This window comes from Arachis hypogaea, chromosome 1 (genome assembly GCF_003086295.3).
Source record: "Arachis hypogaea cultivar Tifrunner chromosome 1, arahy.Tifrunner.gnm2.J5K5, whole genome shotgun sequence".
NCBI classification, from domain to species: Eukaryota; Viridiplantae; Streptophyta; class Magnoliopsida; order Fabales; family Fabaceae; genus Arachis; species Arachis hypogaea.
In genome coordinates, this window is record NC_092036.1 from 16,880,517 (window position 1) to 16,890,761 (window position 10,245).

Sequence of the window (10,245 nt, forward strand, 5' to 3'; positions counted from 1 at the left end):
TTTAGAATTTTATGATAATTACATCTTGTTTTAGACTTTTTCAATCTACAATGCAGTACTTGAAAAATGGGACCTGAGTATTCGTTAAATATATAAATATTTTATGATAATGGATAATTGTAGTTCAGATGAGCTAAATTAGTGTGAATTGGTTGTTTCTTCTTCATTGAACATAATCGAGGAGGTAAAAATGAGTTCTTTAACGATTCTGACAAATTATTGTGAACTACCATGGTATCAACTTCGATTACTTGTGTTGTTGTTCTATGCTGGATTTTTTTGTGCTTTTTGTATATATTTTTATTCTTTTGTTCTTGATTCTAGTTATTATGATGATATTAGTTATCTTTACTAGAGTTGTTTTATGATTAGGTGGTTTGTTCTATTTCAATATTTTGTTTCTATATCTGTAAATTTCTGTGCTATGCTAACAAAAATATGTGCTATTCTAAAATATTTTTGTGTTGCGATGAATCAAAACTTATTTTTTATGTGATTTTCACTCTGACTATTTCAGATCAATTTTTGTATGATATGGATGAGCAATATATACCAAAAATTGGGATGATTTTCAATACTCTTGAAGAAGTTGAAAATTTATATAAACATTATGCTAAACATGTAAGTTTTTCTACCAAATAAAAAACTCAAATAGGAGGGAAAATAAAATAAAAAACCAACTTGTTACATATAGTAGAGAGGAGAATAGAAAATCAGATATACCGCCTGTTGTGAAGACAAAACCGACTTCTATTGAAGGGTGTCCTACAAGAATCTATATACATATAGTGAAGGATACTATTGTTTCAGTTATTTCAAAGGTTGTTCTGGCTCATTCACATCCATGTTATCCTGATCAAGCTATAATACTTAAATACATAGAGCGTAGCCTACATATTCGTTGGACAATCGAGAATAATGATAAAACTGGTATCAGACTAAGTAAAACATATCAAGCACTTGTTGCAGCGATTGGTGGCCATTGTGAATTAAATTTTATAGAAAAGAATGTTAGAAATTATATTATTAGGGAAGTCTGTAATGTTTCTGAAGTAGATGATGTAAAAGAATTGAGAAAATACTTTTTAAGAATGAAAGAGCGAAATCAGAATTTCTTTTATGAGTTTGAACTTGATGTTGATAAGTCAATTAAAAATGCATTTTTGGTTGATACAAGAAGCAAGGCTGTATTTGAATATTTTGGTGATGTAGTATCATTTGATATTACTTACAATATGAATAGGTACTTGATATTAAACATAATTTCTATGTTAAGTATATGAATTTTTGTGCTATGTGTCAAAATTATTGTGTCGAACTGAGATATAGTCTTATTTCTAAATTTTCAGGTATGATTTACCTTTTGCTTTCTTTGTTGGTGTGAATTACCATAGCCATTATGTACTTGGATGTACTTTGATGAATAATGAGAACATTAATTCATTCAAGTGGTTATTTGAATGTTGGCTTTGTTGTGAGAGTGAAAAAGCTCCAAAGACATCATTACTGATCAATGCGCATCGATGCCAAGTGTTTTTGAGGTTTGCATGCCGACTACAATTCATAAGTAGTGTATTTGGCACATTTTGAAGAAGGTTCTACAAAAATTAAATGGTTACAAGAGACATGTTGAAATTCATATTGTTTGGAGTTCTTTTGCAAAAGAATCATTTAAAAGATGTTGGAGTGATTTTCTTATTAAGTATAATGTAGGTAGGAATAAGTGACTCGCAGGTAATATTTTTGTGCTACATCACTATATTTTTGTGCTTGAACACATTATTTCTATACTATGCTTTGGCTTATTTGCTTACTTTTTTTAAATTTTTTTATAGAACTTTGAATATTGTGATCTATGCATTGCAACATATGTAGTTCTTAAGTAGTCGCTATCAAGATCATAGTGTCTAACAAGTTTTATTTGAAGCGTGTGGCTCAGGTTCAATATTAGATGTTGCTTAATACACCAAATCCCATTTTATCCACAATATCTCCTTTTTCTTCGAATATTGCTTTAAAAATCTCGGCAACGTATCATGGAAAACATCTAACATCATGAATTTTCTACAAAGATTCATGTAATCATGTTAGATCATATTTTTTTGTTGATGAAGTTGAATGTTAGATCACACACACACACACACACACATTTTTTTGTTGATGAAGTTGAATGTTACACACACAGAGCCGCCGTCACTCTTCTCCTCACTGTCTCTGTGCTCGTCGTGAAGCCCGCCTCTGTGCTCGCCATCGTCGGCCGCCTCTTTCTCGTCATCAAAATGCCTCTGTCTTCGAGCCATCTCTCTCTCTCTCTCTCTCTCTCTGTGTGTCGGGCACCACGCTCTGCGAAGTGCGAATGTACCCATGCCGCGTTGGACTCTTCGCCGTCACTGTGAGTTCTTCAATCCTCGTCGTTCCTCAACATCTTTGTCATTGCCGCCATGAGTTCTTCAATCCTCGTCCCTCTCACTTTCTGCTCTCTTGTTCTATTTTTTAATTTTTTTATTTTGTTTATTATATGATTAATCATTCTGTAATGTTGAAAAAATTTGATTTATGTTCAATTTTAGAATTGTGCTCTGTTGATGTAGGTTTAATTTTTTATTTTTTCAATTAACTAGATGAATTGCTGAATTTAATTATGTTGAATGCCATATGAATTGTATGAGCTATGAATTGATATATTGGTCTGGATTCTGGATTGCTGTCATTCTGAGTTGGGGTTGATGGTTGATTTTAACGGTGGTTGTTAATTTTGTCAATTGTGTGTTCTGAGTTGGGGGTTGTTGGTGATGTGATTCTGAATTTACTTTGATGCTGAGTATGTATTCTTTGTTTTGAGTATAGATTCTTTTAGTTTTTCTGTTTTGGGATTTTTTGACTTTGGAGGCTGAGTTTTCTGTTTTTAAATGCTGACTTTTTTTTGTTGAATACTTTATTAGAAGTCTTTGATAAAATTTTTTATGATTCTGAATTTTTTATTGCCAATGATTTGAATTTTTATGTTAGTTTGTTATTCTGAATTCTTTTTGTGATTATTGAATTTGATTTGCTTGGTTCTAGCCTCCAAAAGCAAGTGTATGTTGTTGCCAAGAATGTCATTAGAGGTAAAGGAATTGCTCTCAGATGATGAACTTGAATAGGAGAATTATGCAGCACCAACACCAATTTATTGTTGTGCAAGAGCCAAGAAGTCATAGAGTGAAAGAAAATTTGAAAATACAAGAGAAAATTGATTTAGTTATGATATGTATGACTCTTTTACACTGAAATGTACAAATAATAATACCTAGTTACTGCTTTAGTTTTTATAATATCTATATGTATATTAAATTTTGATAATTTTAATGTATATTGAATTAAAACAGTTCAACCACAGTTCGACTCCGGTTGAACCATTAAACCATTAAACCAGTCACTTGACAGGTTTAATAACCGGTTCGATTCTTGCAACCTTGGAGCTAATACAACGCGTTAGGGGTTTTTTCATCGTGCCAAAAATTTCCTTTTTCAATCGTGATTTCTTCTATTTTCGGCAAGAAGCTGATAGAAGTACAAGGAATAGAAGCTTACCTTGTAGAATCAAACAAGAAAAATGCAGTCGAAGAAGTTCACGCTTGAGATAGAGAGCACCGCGCCTGAGATAGAAGAAGAAGAAATCGCAACCACTCCTGAAAGAGAATAAAGGAGAATCGTTCCGTCGGAGAGAGAGGGAAGAAAAATCATGCCGCCGGAAAGCGAGGGAAGGAGAATCACCCTTAAGAGTGAGAATGAGGATGGAGTCGCGTCAGAGAGTGAGAGTGAGAGTGAGGGAAGGAGAAAGAGGAACGGATGTTTCCGCACGCGTAAAGAGTGAGAATGAGGTTGAAAATGGAATTTTTATTTTAATTTTGTATTGTATACGTATATAAATATAGTGGCTGAAAATAGTGGCTATAAGTGGTGTGCATGTAGCACAGCTCATAATAAATTATATCTTGTAACATATTTGCACATAATAAATATTAGGACATATTCATCAGGTGTTCTCTTTTGGTTTTTAATATGGTATCAAAGCTTAAGGGTTTTTTTGGGTTTAAAATATTCCTATTTTTTATAAATAATTAGGTTGTTTTTTTTTTCTCTTTTGGTCACTCTTCTTGTTAGCTTCATGATATGTCAAATTAAATGAGAAAGTTTATGGCCTAGCAGTTTTACTAAAATTTGACCAATATTTAACCAACAAAAGGAAAGTAAGCAATTCTATACCATTAGATGTAATCTCAAACCATTAAAAAAATATTAAGATGACTAATTGATGGCTACAAATTACAAAACTTACTGATCCCTATCACTCCTCAAATTAAATTTTGATGATGGACAAAATCAAATACAATTTAAGGATTTCATTAATGTGTTATTTGACGTTTGTTCAAGTATGTGTATGAACTAATAGAGAGTACCCTGAGAGTACCCTTTTAGGGTTTTGTGTTGCACCCTGCTAGGGTTTTGTGTGTTACCACGCGTTTATTCAAAATTATATCTCCTAGCTAATCTAGAAAGGAGTACAAGGAAAGATCAGATTGGTATGGAGAATATGGAGGAGATTGTGTGTTTAGCGGAAGATGATATCAAATCAGGATTAGAGGATTGTTCAAGGAGTTTAGTTGGAAGGTTGATGGCAGATAGAAGCTTCAGTATGGGAATGATAGAGGCAGCATTTTTTGCAATTTGGAATCAACCAGAGGGATTCCGCTTGAAATACCATGGTGAAAATATTTATCAATTCTTCTTCGTTAAAGAGGCTGATGTGATAAGGGTGGAAAGGGGTTTTCCATGGCTCTTTAAGCAATATGTAATTCATGTGAGGCGATGGAATGCAGAGATGAATGTTGAAGAGGCAGATTACTCATTAATACCTACCTGGATCTAATTATGGGGTATGCCAGACCATTGCAAAATGAAGGAGGCTGCCCGCAAAATTGGAGAAAGATTGGGTGAGGTGCTGGAAGTAGAGACTTACCTGATGAGAAGTAAGGAGGATCTGATCATGAAGGTGAGGATTAATTTGAATGTTACTCACACGCTAAAGCAGATTATTAAAATGGCTAGTCCAGATAAGAAAATTTTTGAAGTCCAGTTGAAATATGAACGCTTAGGGATATATTGTAGTTTCTGTGGATTTATTGGCCATGATTCCAGAAATTGCAGTAAATTCTTGGAAAATTCTGCTGATCTGAATCAAAAGGAGGAAAGGTGGAGTACTCAACTAAGGGCAGAGTTCACAGGGTGGAAGCTGGAGGATAATAAGGAGAATGTGATCCCAAACATAAGTAGAAGAGGAAGAGGAGGAGATCAGTTAACCAAAAAGCCAACCCCTGTTAGTCTTATCAAAAGCTTTTCCAAATTATCCTGTAATGACGTCAATACAAAACCATGATCCACATCAAGCCTAACACAGAAAATCAAAATTCTCCCACACTAGACCTGCACATTCATACCCCAAATCAAATATTACCTATTTCTCTGTCTCAAAACAGTAGTAAGGAACATGACCCTGCAGGAGCCGAGGAGGTAATGGGGGAGTCAGTTTATATGGAGGAAGTAGGCACATTCCAGCCGGGTAGTAAATCTGGTAAAGACTCTAGAAGCTTAAAGAGGCAGAAGATTAAGCATTTAGCACGACAAAGCAATGAAGCTGGAAACATCAAGATGGTTACAGGGATGAAACGTAATGCGGAGACTAGGGAGGAGGTGGAGGAAGGTCTGATTGAGAAAGTAGGGTCAGTAGAGAAATGTTGACTGGGGTGAGGGTGCCAACCCATCAAAGGCACCCATAGGTCTATGAAGTTGATAATGTGGAACTGTCGGGGTTTGGGGAAACCCTTGACAGTTCACAATATCAAAGGGATGCAAAACTCCGATTCCCCCGAGGTGGTGTTCTTATGTGAGACAAATAACCAATCCTCGCTAGTAGAAAGACAGCTAAAAAGTGTGGGTCTCACGGAGGTATGTTGTGTTAATCCTAATGGCACGGCAGGAGGCTTGGCTCTGGCATGGAGGGAAGGAGTGAAGGTGAAGGTGAATAGCAGTGTAGAATTTTATATATCCTTCTCATTTGAAGATCAAGAGAGAAAAATCATATGGGAGATGTTAGGGGTTCACCTTCACAGTACTGACCAGCTGAGAGATACTCAATATGAGGCCTTACTGGAGATTATTAGACAGCTCGGAGAAAGATATGTTGTCATTGATGATTTTAATGCCATATTGTGATCAAATGAAAAGGAAGAAGGAAGGGAGAAATCATTTCAATCCATTCAGAAGTTTGACGATTGGATTTTTGACGGTTTAGAATTTCACAAATGAATTCTCGTTGAAAGTATAGTTTCTAAACCAACAATAATCCTTTCATACAAAAGATTGTTTGTCACAATTAACAAACCCCTAATTTTATAAACCGAAGTATTCAAACCTCGGGTCATTCTCCCTAGGAATTACAATAGAGTGTCTTGTTATTGGTTATGAGTTATTTTGGGGTTTTGGATAAGAAGCATGAAAGGTAAATGGCAATGAAAATAAACTAACAACTATAAAAGGCTCTTGGCAAGATATGAGAACTAGAAGTCCTATCCTAGTTATCCTTCTCAATTGTGATGAGAATTGTGTATTGCTACCACTTAGTTAACCCTTACTAAATAAAGGAAAGTCAAGCGGATGAATCAATTTAATTCCTCAAGTCCTAATCAATTCCTAAGGGAAAGACTAGCTTTAGAGGTATTCAAATCAATTAGCAACTTCTAATTATCAATCAACAAGGGAATTAGATAACTCAAGAGTCACTAATTACTCTACCTAGGCCAAGAGGAACAAAACTTACGCTAAAACCCAACCAAGCATTTCATCAAACACTTGGAAGGCATAAAAGAAAAGCATAGTAAATTGGTAACAAGAATAGAATCTAACTACAATTATTGCAAAGAGTTAACAACAACAATCAAGGAAATCACTATTATCATGAATTACCTCAAATTGCATTATTGAAAGAAAACAAAGGAACAACAATCTATCCAAAACAAAATGAAGAATTACAATTGTTAAAGCACATAACTAGAAAGAGAGAGATGAGAAGATTAAGAATTGATAAAGGGAAATTGAATCAAAGCATGAATTAAACCTAGATCTAAGAAGAGAGATTAACCTAAACCTAATCCTAATTCTAGAGAGAAGTGAGAGCTTCTCTCTCTAGAAACTAACTCTAAAACTAATCCTAGTGAATGTATATTGTTTCCTAATTGATTCCCCCCATGCCTTCCCCTTAATCCTTCATCCTTATATTCCTCTTCCTTAGCATTTGGCGCCAAAAATGGGTTCAGAAACCCTCTCAAATCGCCAGGCACGTGGTGTATTAATGAGGTCATGTGCCATCATCGGCGCGTGCGCGCACGGTACGCGTGCGCGTCCTTGGCCTGTTTCGCAATGTGCGTGCGAGCGCCTTGTGCGCGTGCGCGTGCATAGCTGACTTTTCTTCTTTGAATTTTTATGCTTCTCTCCACTTGTATGCTTCCTTCCTTGCTTCCTTTGATCCATGCCTAGCCTATTTCAATCCTGTAATTACTAGCAAACACATCAAGGCATCTTATGGAATCAAAGAGAAATTAGAATTCATCAAAATAAGGCTTAAAAAGCATGTTTTTACACTTAAGCACAAATATGGGAGAGATAACAAAACCATGCTAATTCATAGGCCAAATGTGACAAAAGGTTATCAAAATACTCTAAACTCAGTGCAAAACAAACCGTCAAATTGGGGTTTGTCAACCTCCCCACACTTAAGCCTTAGCATGTCCTCATGCTAAATTAAGAAGGAACTAAAGGTTATAACATTTATTGAATGCAACTAAACTATATGAGTCCTATCTAAATGCAACTACCTAAAGTAAATGCAAATGCTTAATTCAAACATATCAATTCCTAAGAGACATGTATAGGCACAAGAGCTATGCATATAGGAACTAAGTCCAAACCGCAATTGTATTGAATTGTCAAAAAAATTCAAACTTGCAAGAATATAGATAATATGGGCGAACACATGTAATTGAACTTTTGAACCGTCACCGGATGTGTGTATCCGCTCTATTCACTCAAGTGTTTAAGGGTCAATTCACTCAATTCTCTTCTAATCAAGCTTTCCAAAATTTGATTTTCTTCTAACAATCAACATTTATTCAATGCATGCATACATTCATCATGAGGTCTTTCATTTAGGTTGTAATGGGGTTAGGGTCAAGGTAGGATCATTTATGGTTAAGTGGACTAGGATTTGAATCTTTGATTAGCATAGACTTCCCCACCTAACTATATAATGACCTATACAAAATCGAACTACTCTAACTACCCATTCTTCACTTTTTCTTACATATTCATGCATCCTTATTTGATTCATAGCACCTATGCATTGATTTCTTTTTATTGACTTCACTTTGGGGCATTTTATCCCCTCTTTATTATTTTTCCTTCTTTTTCCATATACAATTTTTTCTTTTTCTTTTCTTTTCTTTTCTTTTTCTCTTTTTTTCTTTTTCTTTTGTCAAACTATATACAAGAACATCAATGCATAAGGTCTATTCATTTAATCAATACATGAGTATGTACCCAATTCCTAAACATGAAAGTGTACTACCCCTTTTATCCCATCCAATGTTCCCAAGCCTCACCAACCTTGAATAATAAACACTCTCACTAGCCTAGGCTAATCAAAGATTCAAACAAGGACTTTTCATTGGTTTTTCCGCCTTGGGCTTGTAATGTGCTAAAATAAGAACAAGTTGGTTAAGCATAGGCTCAAAATTGGCTAACAATGGAGAATAAAAGGTTGGCTATTTGGATAAGTGGCTAATGAAACAATGGCCTCAATCATATGAATGCATGAATACACGAAATAATTGGATATATAGAATCAAGCAAATCAAGGATTACAATCATAGAAAGAGAGCAATTTCACACAAGAATGGAAGATAAGTGGTTATAAAATGTAACCACATCAATAGGCTCAATTCTCACAAGCTTGTGTTCTCAATTCAATACATGATTCACAAAGTATGAAATTCAAGCAAGTTCCCTTAGAAATTTTCTTTCAATCAATTGGGTTGATGCCCTATATTTAAACTTCTTGGAAGCTTTCAATATTTGACTAAGCATTGTTGTGATTGAAAAATTCAAAAAAATTTTCTTAGTTCACCCTTTCCTTTTTCACTTAAAACCAATATATTATGCAAAAAGGGTGACTAAGTGTTTGCAAGTCAAAGTATGATTTCTAATCACAACCACGAACTAAAAAGAAAGATATGCAAGATGTAAGATAAACAAAATGTATAAAGAAGAATCCAACTAAAAGTACGGAATCTATCATCCAAGACATCTAAATCTAAAACTATCCAAAAGCATCAAAATATCTAAAATCCAAAATAAGCAATAAAAAGTATCCAAAGCAAACTAGGAATGCATCAAAATATATACAAAGATGTGCAGAATAAGATAACTAGGCCGAAAAGTTCACCGGTTCCCAAATAATGCTACCGGTGCCCTCCCCACACTTAAAATCAAGCATCGTCCTCGATGCTAAACCGGAGGATCAGTGGGAGGTACAACGATAGGCTCTGTCTCTGGCGGTGGGACCGGATCCTCCTGAGTCTGTGGTGGCGCTGTAGTGTCAGGGGCATCCTGCTGAACTGATGCATCCGCATCCTCCTCCTGATGATCCTGCTCATCGGAGGCCGGAGAGTCGGGGAGCGGAGGTAGCTCAGCACCCAAAGAAATCAGTGCCTGGTCCACCCGGTCTAGACGGCGTCTGACATGACGTCGCTCATGCTCTAGGAACCGGAAAAGGCACTAGACCAGGAGATAGGTAGGCTCAGGTACTGCTGGTGGGTCTGTAGATGATGGAGGAGCTGCGGCTGTAGAGGATGATGGGGCAGCTGTAGGGGCTGATGGTGAAGGTGTCCCGACGACAGCTCTAGCCCGAGAGCGGCGTCTAGCAGGTGGTCTCTCATGCACCCAACCACCCCAGGGGATAGTAACCTCCCTGTCATCAGCATCAGGGGGTGGTGGTCGCACATCATCGTCTAGCCATGGAACCTCAGCTAGGGCCGCCATACTCGTGACCAATGTAGGAAATGGGAGTAGGCCACGAATATGCGCCCGCCACATGCACTGTCTGATAAGTCTAGGGAAAGAGACATCCTTCCCCTCCATAACACACCCGAT